This window comes from Larus michahellis, chromosome 15 (genome assembly GCF_964199755.1).
Source record: "Larus michahellis chromosome 15, bLarMic1.1, whole genome shotgun sequence".
Lineage (NCBI taxonomy): Eukaryota > Metazoa > Chordata > Aves > Charadriiformes > Laridae > Larus > Larus michahellis.
This window is the reverse complement of record NC_133910.1, coordinates 10017052-10033778: the sequence shown is the minus strand read 5'-3', so window position 1 is coordinate 10033778 and position 16727 is coordinate 10017052. Positions and strand designations below refer to the sequence as shown.

Sequence of the window (16727 nt, the reverse complement as noted above, 5' to 3'; positions counted from 1 at the left end):
CAGCAGTGATGTTCTGCAGCTTTGCGTGTAACTTACTCTGAATGGCATTATGGAGTTGGAGACTTGGGTAGAAAGGAGTAAAGACTGGGGACAAAATTCGTAGGGAGCAGAAAGAGCCCATATGCCCAAGGTTAGGCATAAACTTAGCTCACGGTGTTCAGCTCAGTCCTTCTGTAAAAGTCCTCCAAATGTGAATGTCAGTTCCCTTTAATTTATTTATAGATCCAGTGAATAGTTATTGCTGTATGTATTTATGAGGTTCACAATGTCATGCAGGTTCTAAAAACACTGTGAAACACAAGTGGAGAGCATAGATGCAATTTGCGTAGGGCCCTTTGGCTTGGCTTAAAAGATTTTTCTTGTGGCTAGACCTTGCAGTTTGCTGCTGTGTTGGGCAAAGCTGATGAAGTCATGGGGCTTCCCCTCTCATGGGATGGAAGGTTGTGGCCACGGAATCAGAGCTGTTGCAGCATCTTTAGGGAATAACACATGCAGCTTCCTCAGAGGTGGAATGATAAGCAAGGTCTCCTGAAATAGACATTCAGAAGTGTCTGTTTGTAGAATATTGTTTATTCATGTTGTGAACCAAATTGCATAACATATACTGTGCTTATAGTTGCTCTCAGTAAGCTAGTAATTGAATTATCAGCTAAAGACTTAAAGATTAGACACAATGTCTTTGGAAGAGGGGTGTAGAAGCAAGCCTGATTTGATTATTGCAGCAAATCTATTTTCTGTTCACTGTGAGTTGAAGCAAATAGTTTGATGGTTCAGAATTTCTTATGCTCTTTCTGTTACAAAGATAGCTGGTGGTGTTTGATGTTTTAACTCTTGTGTGAGACATGACACCACAGAGAGGAAACAGAAAATGAACGTGTTAAATTGTCACGAACCCGTGAGCTAATGAATTGATTTGATACTGTTTATTCTACTAGAACTCAAAGTGATTAATTGAATAAATGGTTAGGTTTGAGTCCTTAATTTGTCTATAAATATGTATAGTAATTAATGAGGAGGCAAGAAATAATCTTGAGAGTCACCTTGGGCAGAGAATAAGCATGCATGATGCATTCTTGGGAACCAGAAATGTAATTATGGTATCTAACCTCTGCCACCAAGTGGCAGTTAGATTTCACTGCCTATCATTGGCCCCATGCAGAGGAGGCCTGGCTGCAGAGCTGCACTGCTAATCAGCAGGCCAACATTGTCACTGTTTCAAGGGAAGGTCATTATGCCTAAGGGAAAGACAAAAGCACAAATATTCTTTATGCAAAATTAGACCTGGAGTTTCAGAAGTTTTCCCAGCACAAAACAAACACCAGCCTGCATGTGTGACTCTCTATCTGAAGTTGACAGTACTGTGTTCTGCTTGAAACTTAGCTCTGAGGAGCAGTGTTTACCTTGCACTGGGCAAAATACTACAGACCCAATGTGAAGAGGTAGTGGGGTGCAGGTAGAAGAACGCTTCTTGTTGATGTCTGACTATTGAAATGGATAAGAACAGGCCAACCTGTAAAACTATCTTAGAGGTTTAATTATTTATCTATTACCACTTCTCTAAAAAAATCTTTATATATGTGTAATACCCAACTATGTGTTTAAAATGAACAACATAAAATAGAAACCAAAAACAAATGGAAAGAAGAGAATGAAATGAAGGATATAACACAGGAATTGTTATACTAATGGATCATTTGTATGTGTGTACATTTATTATAGATCCACTATAGCTAGCAGTGGCAGAACTTGATATGATGGTTACGTGTTGCCATCACTATGTGTATAGTCATATCATGACAACACTAAAAATAAAAAAGTTGACTTTTGTTTCCAAGTGACATTACAGCTAGATTATATGCCATTGTAAGAGTTGATTCATTTCTGTCCCTCAACAAAAATGGTGGAGGCGTAAATGTTGAATTAGAATAGCAAAAATGGTTATACTTTTCAACAGAACAGTAAAACTGCTGATAAGATAAAGTCCCAGAATAATCGGAACAATTCTAGGACTTGCCATACCTTACAAAACCACTGACTACTATGAAAGGCATGATGTATATTCTGTATTTAAACACTTCACATTAAATCAGTTAGGTCTTATAGACTTTTAGGTCTAACGTACCTATGTATTATATTATTCTTGAGCAGTATTTGGGCTGAGTACAGCAGGATATAGGAGAAAGTTTTTGCTCACCAGCAATGTAAATGTATTCTTCTGAGGGAGCTACAGGGAGTTTCTTAGGCACGTGGGACAGCTTCTTGCAGTGAGACTAGCTGTGCAGATTTTATGGGAATTACAGGATTGCTTTAAACTGGGGTGAGCCTGTTGTAGGACACACTCATGTCTTATCCTGGATGAGGAAATACTATTGCACAATGCTACTTCTTTCAACCATAATTCCTGTATGTCCTCCATACATAATTCAGATGCAATACATAGTGTGGCTTTATAGTCCTTTAATTTACTTTCATATATTTAAATCACTTGGTGAGCCAGAGATGGTGTTTGCCTTCTCTGTGCTTTTGCTTTGCCTTTTTCTATAGCTTGTTGAAACGCTGGGGACCACAGCCTGATCAGTCAGAAGCTATTGACAACCACTACCAAAATGCTAATCAGTACTAACTGATTGTCAGGATTAGTATTATATTAGAAAAAAGTATAACTATGTAACAAAGTCTAATTAATTTGCAGTTGATACTAGAAAATATCAGTGTGTTCTGCAGATATTCACCACTTCTCGTTAGCAATGTCTTTGTAAAGTGTAGCCTGTTCAAAGGAGAAAAACCCTAAGTTGTTTTCCTCTTGAAGCATACAGATCTTACAGTAACAATAAGAAAACCCTGCACTGAGTTGCCTAAACTAGCACACCTCCTAGGAATACTGTCTGTGTAGTGCATGAGTGTGTATAACATCTATTTTCTCATACAGGTCTACAACCAAGACTGGCTTACACATGGAATAAAAAGGAAAAAAAATAGTCTGACATCTTGAACTTTCTCACTGTTCCATTCTGTTCTGCACTTCTTTTCTTTAGAGCAATAGTTTGTGACTGTTTCATATGACAGTATTTCCAGTACTTCCAGTGCTATAATGAGCTCTATGTGGAAAGCATTTCGTAGGTGCCCTGGGCCTTTTTGTTTCAAACATTGGACGTGTACCATTTTATATATTTAATCGCCATCAAGCAGAGCGTTTGGATACAAGCTGTTTAGAGCGACTGGCTGTGCTATTGCAACCCACTCAGGTCCCAGAGGGAGACCTCCGAACAGAAAGAAGTCTGAGATTTCTTTGAGCAATTCAGTATTGCCAAATGCTTTGGTTTGTTATGGCTGCTGGGTTATGGGATAGAGAGGTATTGGGAAGATCTGTTCAGAGAACATTGTGTTAAAAAAGATCTGTTTAGAGATTCAGGAAAATGCTTCTCTCTGCTCTGAGCACCAGAACTGTGAAGAAAACATAACTTATGTTGAGCATAAATTGAGGTAGAAATCAGTATCTCAAACATCCTTCAAAAACAGAATTGAAAACTAATGCCTTTTTACAGCTCATGGCAGAAAAGGCCTCCTCTTTAGTTGAACAAGTTACCAAACAAGTTACCATTTACAGCAATTTTAATAAAGGACTTCCTGACAAAAAGACTAAATTGTAACATCTCCAGACTTTATAGATAAAACAGCGTGTCCCTCAAAACCATACTGCTCAGTTAAACCTTGCTGGCATGTTTTGGGATGGGGATACATAGTCTTTGATAGTTCACATTAAGCCTTTTCCATTATATGTTGATAACATTTAGTTCCTTCCACTTAGGGGAAGTTTTCTATTCTGTACTTTCCACCCCTTCTCCCCCGCCCCCCCCAACTTGTGGGTGGAAACAGCCCACCAAAAGCATCACTCTGTCACTTGACACTTCTCAAGAGCTCCACTACTCGGAATACTCCTGTAAACAGTATCATGCCAGGGCTGATGACACCCCAGGCCATGGGGCTGGTGTACAGCCTGCTCTCGTGCTGCATGCAGTCATCAACCTGCCCAGTTCTATGGCCTTGCTTGATGGTGTGGCCAACCAGTCCATCCTTGGAGACCTTCTGTCCCTGAGGTCAAGTACCTATGCTTATCCCAGTGCTTATCCCAACCTGCAGTAATTGAGGCATTTTTCTGGCAGGTCATTACAAACAGGATTTCACAGCATGATAATCTCCAGCAGAGGGACTCTCACTATTCTTTTTTTTTTTTTTTTTTTTCATTTTCACACTTTGCTTATGACACCTCCATCTGTTTGCTGTTCTGTGCTTGTATCGTTGCTGTGAAAAAATAAAATGCAACCACATCTTTTCTTATCTCTAAAGACAGAACAGATGACATAAAAGTTCCCTCAAAGCTTGCATCGTCAAGTGTTTTTAACTCATTGGACAGATGTTACTCAGGACTTACTCCCTCTCTCCATAGTTTTTCTGACCTTTGGCAATCTCCCGGTTGTCACAATCTGCTGAAATGTGGAAGGACTGAGCTTCGTAGCAGCATGCTCTCTGTGGGCCTGAACCAAAGCTTACTGTAATTGCTAGCTGTTTTTAATTACTTCACTGGGCTTTGAGTCAGATGGTAAGTGTAGAAGACACGTAGTAACTAGCAATCTCTCTGGCTTCTTCTGGCACTTCGACTTATACTGTTGTCCCATGAATACCTCTAAATTTCTGTGTTACTTTTATTTTAATCTTCCTATTTTAGTATTTCTGCTTTACGTTCCATAAGCTAAAGCTGCAGAAACCTCTTTGATGTGATTTTCCGTGGACCCCAACCCTTTCCCTTGCTCACCACAGAAATTCTGTCTCCACTGGGCTCCGTGCAGAATGTGAGCCCAGGAAATCCTGGCTGGGCCTGGAGCTTTGGGAGCTTGTTCCTAGGTGCTGAAATTACAGGTTTGTACACTCTGAATGGAAGAACTGGCTTGGCCTCCTCACACACAAATAAGTAACATATCTAACTATATGGAGTCCCAAACCTGCTTTTGACTGGTTTCCTTTTCCTTCATTCCCACTTCTTTCTTGACTTTCCCTCCTCACTACAGGGAGAACAAACTGTAGTCCTTGTCTTGATACTGCATTAGGGAGCTGGGGCAGAAGAGTGCCAAGCTTCTATGATTAATTTTTAGTGACTGAAGGTTGGTGAATCATCCTAAGTACTTCTTTCCTCTTTTTACCCCTGTAAACAGGAACTGCTGTGGTATTGCTTTTCAGGCAGGGAAAACACTGTTGCCCAGCCTTTGAACTGGGATTAATTCATCTGCTTCTCTGCTCCCTCATTGTATTTCTCCATGAACTGATACTTGCATGTTACAATACCAACATTGTATAATGCACTAAAAGCCTGGAATTGGGAAAATGTGCAATCTGGCGAGAAAGTGTAAGCCTCCCAATACGCTGCCATACTTTACCCCCTACCTCTGCTTTGGGAACAGTTGTTCTGTAGAGAAACAAGCTGGGTAGCACCGAGAAAATGCACAGGCTGAGTGCTTCTCTTCTGTCAGCAGGTTATTTTTCTCTTAAATGTTTTTTTTACTTTTTTACTTTTACTGTTACTTTTTGTGTTTCTTTTAAATAAGATCCCTTGTGGATGAAAGGTACATTGTTCAGAAACTGAGAGACTCAAGAAAGTACAGAAAAAGCCCCTTCTCTATCCATGAATTTGTACTGCCTTTCCCTGTGTCTCAGTTCTTCAGCAGCGGGGACTAACCTTAATGATTCTGCACTGATAGAGAATTTAGAGCGTGCATTCTGTTTTCCAAAGAGGATCCTTAAAGACTGTGATGTGGATTGTGGAATGTTTTACTTATCATGTAGCTGCGTGTAATTGTTCTTGAGCTGCCTTTTACCTAAGCAATTCACATTAGTTTAAGCGCTTGCAATTGCCGAGTTAATATTCTTGATCATGTTAACAACATCTGTTTTGGGAGTTATTGCATTTGCAGTTAACGCATGCAAAGCGGAGGGGGAGTACTCTCTTGCGGAACTGTGCTGATGAGTAATTGGGTAGCAGCAGTAACCTCTTAACCCTGTGCAAACGCAACCACAACAGCATGCCTAATCGTGTACTCATCCAAGTCAGTTTGTGGGATGTGAATGAAGGTTTTATGGTGAGGGACGGGCATTTCTGTTGTGTTTAGCATAGGGTAGTCTACACCCTCCTCCTCAACACTTTAGTTTGCAAAAATTTTAAGTTTTTCTTGTCATAATTGCTTTCGTGCCTTATTAACTGTGATTCTCTATGCCAGTATACACAATGACTGTTCTCTGTCGTGCTCAACATTTATGTTTTAGTTTGGTTTTCAGGATATGAATATATTTTCTTTTCCATAAGATGGTTGTGTAGTGGGCTACAAAGAGGAGTGGTCATTTAGGGCTGAGTCAATATATCTTTTTGCATAAGTTGTTACCCAGTTACATATGCTATAGTTGCTGATTTCATAAGTTAGTCCTGAAGCAGGGTCTTCTGGAAAGGCATGGTGTTAGGAAAGGAGGTGCCGTGTTTTCTATCAGTATTACCTTGAAAGGAGTACATTGTTATTACATTGCTATAGAGCAGCATAATTCAGAGCATTATATGAAAAGTGTAATGGTCAGAGGAGACACAATAACAGCTCCATCAAATATTGATGAAGTAGGATTATTAATTTGAGCAGGGGTGTAGGATTAAAATGTCTCTTGAGTTTCATTCCCCATTTGATATGAGAGTGTGGTTTTGCGGTCAGAGAGTGGGAAGCTCAGGACAACTGGAATCTTTTCTCATCTCTTCCATGTATTTGCTTAAGGTCCTCAGTGGTTCAGTGAATGTATAATACTATTGACCAGAGTTCATAGAATTATGATATGCTCCTATGGTGGCACTGCTGAGAGTGAACTTTACAATGATCTTTCTGTTAGTGTATCTTAGTCTGATTTGTACCTCCATGAAAAAGAAAACCACCTCTGAACAAGCTGATAATTTGCAGTCCTGTTGCCTGGAGTCTCATCCTCCTTCAAAGAGCTACATGCTTTTGTGAGATGGTGAAAACACTGGATCAGTACCAGGGAGCAGAGAGCGTACGCCATTGGACCACTTGGCCCTCTGGTACAGAGTGGAGGATAATATTTCGCTTTTGATGGTGTGTATAGTTCTGAACTAAATAGATATCAAAGCAAAGAGAATAAACTGAATTTCCCAGTTACACAGCCCTTGTTTAAAAAGGAGCTTTCAAATGTCTCACACTTGAAAAAGACACTGCAGGTTAGTAATGAGATTTACTTTTAGAGCAAAGCCCTGATCTGCATTACTAATAACAGTTGTGGTCATTAAAATAGAAAGAATTTCCCTTTGAATTTCTTTTGAACAGTGTCTGCATCCTCTGCGTCACTGGTGTTAGCTTTTCTTTTCCCACAGTTTTGATCGACCATAACAGTGCAGTAAAGACTTGTTTTCCTCTTTAGGTTCTTCCTGGTTCTAATATTCTACCTAGAAGAAGTATTTTAGACCTGTTATAATCATACAAGTTCTGTAAATTCATTCTTCCATTCTTATGTGCAAAGTGCACATTCTTGCCATCCCTCACTCTGTGTCTGTATGTGCAGCAGCATTTTAACATTCCCTGTGTGCCCCAAGGCTTTTTTAACTGATAAAACTCTCCAATCTAAAGCACCTTCTCTTTTTGTTTTTTTTTTTTCCCCCCTTTTTGAGTGTTTCCCTTCTCTCTCTAGAGCCATTAGATGTTCTGACTATGCACTTCAGGAGATCAATATGCTTTTGGTATTTAGAGGCATTATCATTCTGAGGCTGTACGACTAGTATGTATTCATCCTATTAACATCTGCTCAAAATTCCCAACATCCCACCACAGCTAACAGAGAATGACCGTTTTGTCCTTGGTCAGGCTCTGTGGATTGGTTGCCTGACACCTGGCTTATTGTCAGACAGATTCCATTTCACTCTTTACTTTGTTTTGACCTTATTTCACCCCCGGAAGCTCAGTTTCAGCTGAAGATGGATGAATGAATTGGGAAGTATTTACTCCGTTGCTGCCATGGCAATTCTTGTATGTTACTGCCCAAGTAAGTTATTTAGTTCTTAAATTGTAGGAACCTGTTCTGACGTAACAGTGAGATTCTAACAGGCCACAAGGATGTGCTCATAATTGAAGTACCATTTCTGTAAAGCAATAGAAAAAGACAAGGGATCAAGTCCTCTGCTGGGCAGAATCAGCAAATCACTGTCCTTACTGGCTAATTTAATGGTGGATTATGAGCTTTAAAGTCATGGAAAGAGGATGAACTGTGGCTTTGACTTCCGTGTTAACTCCAGTGGCTATTTGGTGGTGGGAATACAAAGTGTCAGCTTTATTATTTTAACAGAAATTGCCAATAAGGTTAAGGTACTGAGGGGAAATAAACAAGGCAATTGGAGTTAAGTATGTATCAGTGTTGAAGTTAACAGTCAGGAGTGGATTCACAATTTTAAAATCATGTCTGAAGGACATAACCTCTTACTGAATGGGAAGAAACTTTTTCAAGGTAGAAGAATAATGTGTTGACATTCCTGGCTTTCTCCAGGGCATTTTGGTTGCTTTTGTTTTCTCATTCACGTACTCCAGAAAGTTGGTTGCTATAGTAAGCGGTGCTGGATCATTCACATGTAGTGTGCACTCCCGAAGGCTACTTAGGGTTAACTTTGACTAATAAATCAAAATTCAAAGTAATGATTAGCTCATTCAAGATTTCAGGGAAATGGCTGTATGACTCCCCAAGTTCTAAGAGGCGATGTTATAACAGCCCATGCAGTTGACAGTATTGCAGGTTGATCTTTTACCTTTCTAAGTGAAAGGAAGCTGTGAAATCTCAGAAATACTGGATGCTGTGTGGTGATTCATCTCCATGTTACATTGTCTGGCCTGAATCAAAGGAAATGCAGACGCAAAGGGAACCTATGTTTCAACACGCTTTACAGAGAAGTAGAAATGGAACTGAAGAAATTTTCATTTAGTCTCATATAGTACAAGTGACAGTGATTTGTCATTTTCGCAGAACACACACATCTAAAGAGATTTTCTCCTTGCTTCTCCGATTCCATTTTTCTCCAGAGTGGTTGCCCTACTGACCTTCTGGGAAGTGAGACTAGCAGAAATATGCAAAGTCCCTTGGTTCGGACTCATGCATTAAAAAGGCTTTAGGATCAAATGAAGTTTAAATCTTCAGTCAAATATAGTTTTGGGTTTTTTTTAAAGCATTGATAGCCCCTCTTGAAACATGTGTGACTCACTGAACATACAAGTTAACAAAGCTAAAGATCGAGAGATAGATTCATACACCATGGAGTGAAATTAAATTTCTGCAACCGTTCTACTATTACAGGAAGCTCAGCCATCCATACTTTGGCTTGCCTTCTGGTCACAGATACAGGAAAGGAAATTTTTCTGAAGTCATGTCCTGTAATAGAAAGAGGAGAACCTAAAATGAGTTGGAGCAGAAAGTTTCATCATTTGCCCAGATGGTGTAGCTAGGCTAGCATATGCAGTCACTTCCTAAGCAAATGAGAATTAAATTGTCAGGTTTGTGACTTCTGTCTCATAAAGTATTCAAGCATAATAAATGATGCTGACAAACTGGCCTTGGTGTGGAAAACTTCTTTAAAAATACAAGATGCTCCTTCTTACTGGGATATATATAGGGTGATGTAGTTGCAATGGAGTTTCTCAGGGATAAAATAGTGTTCCAATAAGCTGTCGATTATCATGTTTCTTTCCAGAAATGATACATATAATTGCCGCATGGCAAGGCTGGATTGGCATTAGACATCTGATTTAAAGTATTAGAATTCTTTCCATAGTTCTTCCCATAGTTCTTGGGAAGTTTCTAGATCCATCCACTTGAATATTTTGTATACAACCTTCTAAGAAGCCTTATATGTCTCTCGTCAGAGAGACATGCTTTATTGCTTATTCTTGCTCTTACTGAAACAATTGTAATCCTGATGAAGCTATCATTGTGCTTTTGTCAGGATTAACCAGTGCTCTATTCCTATGATTGTGTTCAAATTAGGTTGGAAGAGTTTAGAATGGTTCCCCATTTGTAGGTTTTTGAGTTCTTGTGTGAATGTGGACTCTTCTGCTTCAAACTTTGTCTGCTGTTGCTGCTGCTTCCCCGTCCCACACCTGAGGCCTTTGGCAGTGCAGCCACAGGACTGATTGTTCTTGAATTCCAGCAAGAATGACAGAGGCCCTTGGCTGCTTAAAAATGTTCCATATAGTAAAGTGCACGGTCAAACAATTAGAACTGCACCATTCCCACTAATCCAGTGCGTTGTCATCACAGTTGATGTAATGCACAGCCAGACTTGGGTATCACATCTCCTTTTGCCCATTGTAGCAAGAAACCCATATTGACCGTGTGTGATGGGATGTACTGCGTATATGGAAGTTGATGATATTATAGTTAGACTTCTTGATTGTAAATCAAGATTATAGAGTGCATTTTAATTCAGCGTGCTATAAAAGCTTCGTTTTTCTTTTTTTCAGAGGCCATCGAGCAGGTTTTGTTTCAGACATATTGATGAACTCCTGTGCACATTCAGCACACCAGTTAGCAGAGCTGAAGATTCAAACACTTGTGTTGCAGATCAATACCACCTTTCACAGAAGCTCAGCAAGAGCTTGGTTTGCCTCCTGTTGCAAGACATGAAGTAGAAAATGTGCATCAACCATGCTCCCTAAGAGAAATGGAACAAACTAGAGCTTCTCTCAGGGCAGAGAGAAGCACTGAAGCCCTAAAAACCTCCACCTAGCCTAGTCTCTGGTCCTGTTACGCAGTTAGAGGCAAATGAGGATATTTTTCAGAAGCAGATGTGAGGGATTAGGCCTGATTTAAATCTGCAAGGATCATAGAATTAAGGTGGGCATATCTTTTGAGTCTATTTTTTACCATGTCTTTGAAATAAAATTTGATTTGGGGTTACTGATCTCTTAAGACCTGTAACTGGTCAGTCATAAACCTTCACTATTCTGAAGTTGAGAAAATGAGAAAATTATTGGTGCAATTAATCTGTTGTATTTATCATAACTGATATTGAGCTGTCTTTGGCAGAGAATGTATATTTCCATAACTTCTAATTATATAGGTCCCTATCCCTTCATTTTAGTTTGCAGTAATGCAGCAGTACTAATACTTAGTACTTAGAATACTGTATGTGGGGTTGTCTCTCAGCTCAAATTGTTCTGATCTGACATTACTGCTGCCAAAGTACTAGTAATGTAGTTGGTAAACATCAAAACCTTTCTATGCCAGAAGGAAAGGGTCAGGAGTACAAGTATATACGCTTATTAAGTTAAATTTTCTAACTTACTTATATTATCTTTTCCTAAAGAGGGGTCTACACATACAGAACGGGTCTGGAAGAATTTTTGCCAGTGTGGTGACAAGTTAGTTATTCAAGTCCTAATTGTGAAACAAATTCAGTGTCATTGACATTGGTATGAGGCACCATTTGAAGACCATGAGAACAAGCTTGAATGCTGTTAACAGTTATCTAAAGATTTGTATTTGTCATTCTTAAAGGTCCGTTAAGGAACCTGACAAATGGATGACAATGGCAACACCGGGATTTAGCATCTCAGCAAAATGGAGTGTCTGCCCATATGCCAGTACGTGCTGCCGTAATCCTTGCAAAGCTGCCAGACCCTCTTGTCCAAGTCATAGGAGATCCAGCAACTTTTGCACACCTAGTTTAGGTAAGGCCATTGCTCTGGGGCATCTATTAAGATGAAACAATTGACTCACACAGGAGCTTCAGTCTGTGAAATATTCTTAGAACAGAAGTTAACTTCAGAGATGTTTGCTACTCTGCGTCACTGTGGCACAGTCTGTGCTTATACTAATATTGATGTGAAACATGGCCTACAAAGTCACGAGTGTGTGAGCCTAAGATACTGAAAGTAGCTGGACAATATCCCCAGCTGGCGAGTCAGGAAACTGAACATAGGGCTATTTCTGTACAGTTGTTCCTTGTCTTCAGGTTGTCAGGTGTGTCTGTTTAGTTACCTGGATTAGCTTTGGAGGTAATAAGGGTACTTCTTCAATGGAGTGTTCATTAAGGTGCAAATGCACAGAAGCAAGACCCGTATCTTTGTGTTCTTGGGGAAGGTTACTTGTTCCCCAACATTTGGTACATCCTTGGGCTGAATCCATTTTACTTCCTGCCACCTACTGTGGTAAGAGTGTCCATTTTTTCCCAGAGGCCTCATTACAGAGCAGACTGCGCATGAAGACTGTGAGAGACAACAGAGATTACATCTGGAAGGAAAATGAGGCAGAGCTTGCTGATTTATACGGTATTCAAAGGTGTCAATTCCGTGGCAGACAGATATCATATACAGCACTTTGAGGTTAGACTCTGCCTCAGAACACATAGCTCTCATGGTGCAGCTAGACGTGTTTGTTTTTCAGGTCCAGCTGGGGACTCTTCCAAAATTCCCGTTTCCCCACCCCCAACGTCTGGCCTTCACAGAGTGCAAACTTTTGCATTACAAGGTTCCTTTCACCCAGGCTCTGCTGCAGGGCGTAGCTCCCTTACTTTGGCTCTGATTGTGGTTCCTTTGGTTCTGGCTGAGCGTTTAGCCTTTCCCCTGAAGCCTGCTAAGCGCCCTAGGCACCAGCATGACTCCAGGGTTGCCGGTAATGCAGACATTTGCAACAAACATTTGCTAATTTAGAATGTTGCGTTTCAAAGCAGTTTTTAGGCTGGTAGATCAGAAAACTGCCCAGCACTGCCCTCCAGTGGCTTGAGAGGCTCCCTCCAAGCAGTGGTGGGATAGTCGTAGTGAAAAGGAATATTTACACGTTGGATCATTCTGACAAAAACAGCAGCAAAAAGGCCTCTCAATAGTCAATACAACTTCAAAACACTCTTAGATCCAGGCAATGTATTGAACACTTCCTTCTTCCTGCTATAACATTTTACTGTAGAAAATCTTGCCTGAGACCTTTTTTACACTGATAACTGCTTCCTCTTAGCTGATCAACATTCTCATCTTCCCATCTGCCAAAGGAGGCCCCTTGGAAGGGATTCACCTCCACCGAGGCAGCTGTAAGCAGTGGAAGAGGATCAAAGGGGCTTCAAGTTGATCTGCAGCACTCCAGCAGAGTCTCACGTAGATCAAAGGGTACGTACATGGTTAGAGCCCGACTTCTGTAACTTCCTTTAGAGATAACTTGGCAGAGGTATGGCCCTATCTTTATTACGGCCTGGTCTGTGTATGTAGTGAATGGGCTTATAGGTTGGAGAGGAAGCTATAGGTCCTATACATATATTGGATATCCTTCTTACAGTTCTTACAATTTGTTCTTTGTTGGAATGAGGCATGTAATGAAGATCTCTGCACAAGCAGCCAATTTTGCACGTCAGAGTAGGTGATTTCAGACTTCAGGCAGGTCTGCTTCAATTTTTTCCCTTCAAATCCTAACCCTAGACCATCCATAGTCTGCAGACAAATACGGGAGTCTTCCAACAAATTGCTGGTGATACCAAATAGAAAAAGTTCTGCCTAAGATGTAATTTCTTTGTAGAAGTGATATCCTTTTAAGAGGACCCAGTGTTGTCCCAGTTCCTCAGTTAAGGCAGGATTTCACTGAGGTTTTGTTGGCTGTTTGTAGCTGTATGACTGACATAAATCATGCGTTTGAGCTCGGTCTCTGGTGCATGACAAGAGTGAGAGTCCGTTGCCACAGGATGGCGCCTGATGGCCAGGCTTTTAGGGCTGCATCTGTGGAAGAGTTAGACCGCAAACCTTTGCATAAGGGATATCTGTGCCACATTCAGTCTTAAACCACAGGGGTATTTCCTATGAAATTCTTGTAAATAAATGTTCATTCTGCATCTGTCCTACTGCACTGCCAACCCTCTTCTTCTCCAACACTACAATTTTATCTGAAATTGATTAGTGTGCTCCAGGAAAGTGAGATGGGGTCAGAACTCTGACCATACATTACATTGTTCTCTCGAGTTACTGCATGGCAAGAAATAGCAACCTTTCTGCTATTTCTTGTCATGATTTTTTCATTGCCATTACCTAGGACTGACCAGTGTCATATGCTCAAAAGTCTTATCAGGCAGCATGATTTACTTGCCAGCAGTTCTGGTTAGCAATGAAACTAAAATTTACTGTGACTAAAAAGTGCAATTAGAATGTCTTGCGACTGGAAATTTTGTGTGATTTTGCCAAGTTTTAATAGCGCGTTTAAAAGTTTTGACTCACAAACAAAACTGTTCCATGGCTCTTCCGATGTGTGGATGTTGCTGTTGGTCTCACAGTGCTCAGTGTGCAGCTTGGCACAGTCCTGCAGCATTTCAGGATGTTTCTAGTTGCATTCGTCTGACAGCGCAGGTGATACATGAATTTCTTAATTCCCGTTTTCACACAATGGCCTTTGCTTGAATTTGTGCGGTGCAGAAGGGACATCTAGTGGCCAGATGGAAAAGTTGTGACAATGCATGTTAAGGGTAATAACCTTGGTTATTACAAGAAACAGTAAATTTCGAGTTAAGAGATTGGACCCTGGAGAACCCTCAAGCATTACATCATCAAACTGTATTTGAGCTTTTCAGTTTACAGAATTGGCCTGTGAGTCCATAGGCTTGAAATTCCAAAACCTGAACTTTTAAAAAATATACCTGTCACTTTTCAGCAGTGACTGATAGCAGAAGAGCGTACTGAAGCAGTTGTTTTTAGCACACCTTTTGAGTGGAACTGGAAGTTTGTTTCTTAACAAGATCAACTTCCCAAGTTCTAAGTCTGCAGCCACTGTTAGTATGGGCTTCTTTGTTTATGGTTGTGCCTAATAATCCTCAGAGGATGAAGCTAGGGAAAAAATCAGAAGATTTTGGTGCTGTTAGCTTGCATTGCTCAATTCAGAAAAGTAGATTTGTATTCAGAGGTGGGGTTCCGGAATTGTAAGGAGGGAAGGTACCTGCCTCCTTACCTGTCTCCTCTGAAGCAGGTACAATATGTGCATGTGAGAGGAGATAAGAATGCCCTTATTCTTACCAGCTTCTCTCTGTGATATTGGCCATCATATTACACATCTAAGCTCAAGTATCCAGTCCATAATATTAGGATTATTTTAAGCCCTGTGTGAGGAAAGATTGTGAAACTCATGCAAGCGTACATTGTTCTTTGAATGGAAAGTGGAGGCTGTTTTTCTTAGGTACTTTGCTGTGCAGTTCATTCTGAACTGTTTGTAGAGAAATGTACAGGATTGTCTTGTGAAAAGCATACAAAAAGTACAGAATAAGAGGACAGAAAGGCTCTGCTGAGTACCCCAGACCTACTTGCTCCCTTTTCTCTTAATCCACCTTGCCTACTGCTGCCCCATTTTCATGGCATGCATTTCCGGCTTGCAAAGTTTCCTGCCTCCCAGCTGAGAATAGAAGCCTTGCTGTTATGCTGTCCTTAAATCTCTTGTAATGAGTGTTACACGGACGAAAGCAGCTGTGTCCTTTGGCTCTAGTTTTAATACTATGTTAAAGAGCAGATTATACTGACGTTGGACTGCAGCGATGCGGAGGTAGCACAAACCATGGCCAGTTTGGGGAAGGCTTTAGCAAGGATGACTAAGGACTGGGAGCTTATGCTTTAGATAACAAATCCACCCAATTGTGTACCTTTTTTGGAAATGTAGTCAAGCCTAACAAATCAGGGCCTTAACAGAGTTGCATTAGGGTCCTTTAATTGGACTAAGCTGGTTAATACCCACATTGGCGTTTGTATGCCTGAGGGTCCAGCACAGAAATGGTCTGCCATTTATGCTGGCAAAATCTCATAAAATTGCAACCATGAACGTTGAAAAAACTAAATTCTAATATCCTCACAGGTAGACACTGGATTAAGGTATTATGATTATTATAAGGAAGTCAGATGTCTTGACTTATGCGGGCTTTGTTAGCTTGGGTTTTGAGCGACACTAAATGAGCCTTAAGTCCCGGCAGAGCACTTGGATATGGTAGCATTTAACAGTGGTCATAGAGAACAAATCAACACTTTTTTCAAGAGGATCATCACTCGTCACCTGCTCCAACCTCAGAACTCACAATATGTGCATCCTGGCAGCAGTGCAGACATGAGAGTCTCACCTCTGTCTGTGGAAGACTTTGGCTGAGAACCATATTCTGCTGCCATTTCCCAGGTTGCTCGAGTCCAAACCCTGTTGTGATAAATGCATTAAATGGTACCTTCAAAAAGGTACCATTCATAGCATTCTTGCATGTGTAATATTATTGACCTATTGGCCACATTAGCAGTTCAGTTCGAACCTGTCAACATTAACTTGACAGAAAGACCAAATGAAGACTCCAGAATAAAACTCAGCCACTAGCACAAGAAGCTGCTGCTTAAGACATTGTCTCAAACATACTGAGACACCAAGAATGTTCCTCTCTGGAGGTCCTTAATTGTTCAGCCTCTACTGAACTGTTTTGCTTGTTTCTGAGTCTAGCTAGTGCGTAACAAGTCTTTCGTGGCTAACGGCTCTGTCAGGGGCAAGAGGTGCCACAGGCCACACAGCACAGCGGCGGCAGCAGAGCTGCACGAGAGACCTAAGCCCCTGTGGGAGGACCTCCACTTCCTTATGTGTGGGAATTTGTTACACTAATACTGTTTTATGAAAGCTGAGTATGTCCTTCAGGTAGACATATGAGCCATAAATCACTATGGATA

At 40.7% G+C, this 16727-nt stretch overlaps 1 protein-coding gene across 4 annotated transcripts in view; it reads left to right on the top strand.

Annotated features, from left to right (window-relative positions):
• The window catches only part of CRB2 (crumbs cell polarity complex component 2), a 73225-nt gene that overhangs the window by 13429 nt on the left and 43069 nt on the right, over positions 1-16727 (top strand). Inside the window, exons 3-5 of one of the 4 annotated variants that reach the window (XM_074608930.1) lie at positions 10539-10911; positions 11575-11747; positions 13064-13178. The exons of 1 other annotated variant lie outside the window; for it this stretch is intronic. The gene's annotated coding sequence lies outside the window, so the exon portion shown is untranslated. Of the gene's footprint in view, positions 1-10538; positions 10912-11574; positions 11748-13029; positions 13179-16727 lie in introns of all 4 variants that reach the window. 2 more of the 4 variants (XM_074608929.1, XM_074608931.1) reach the window with 2 other exon arrangements.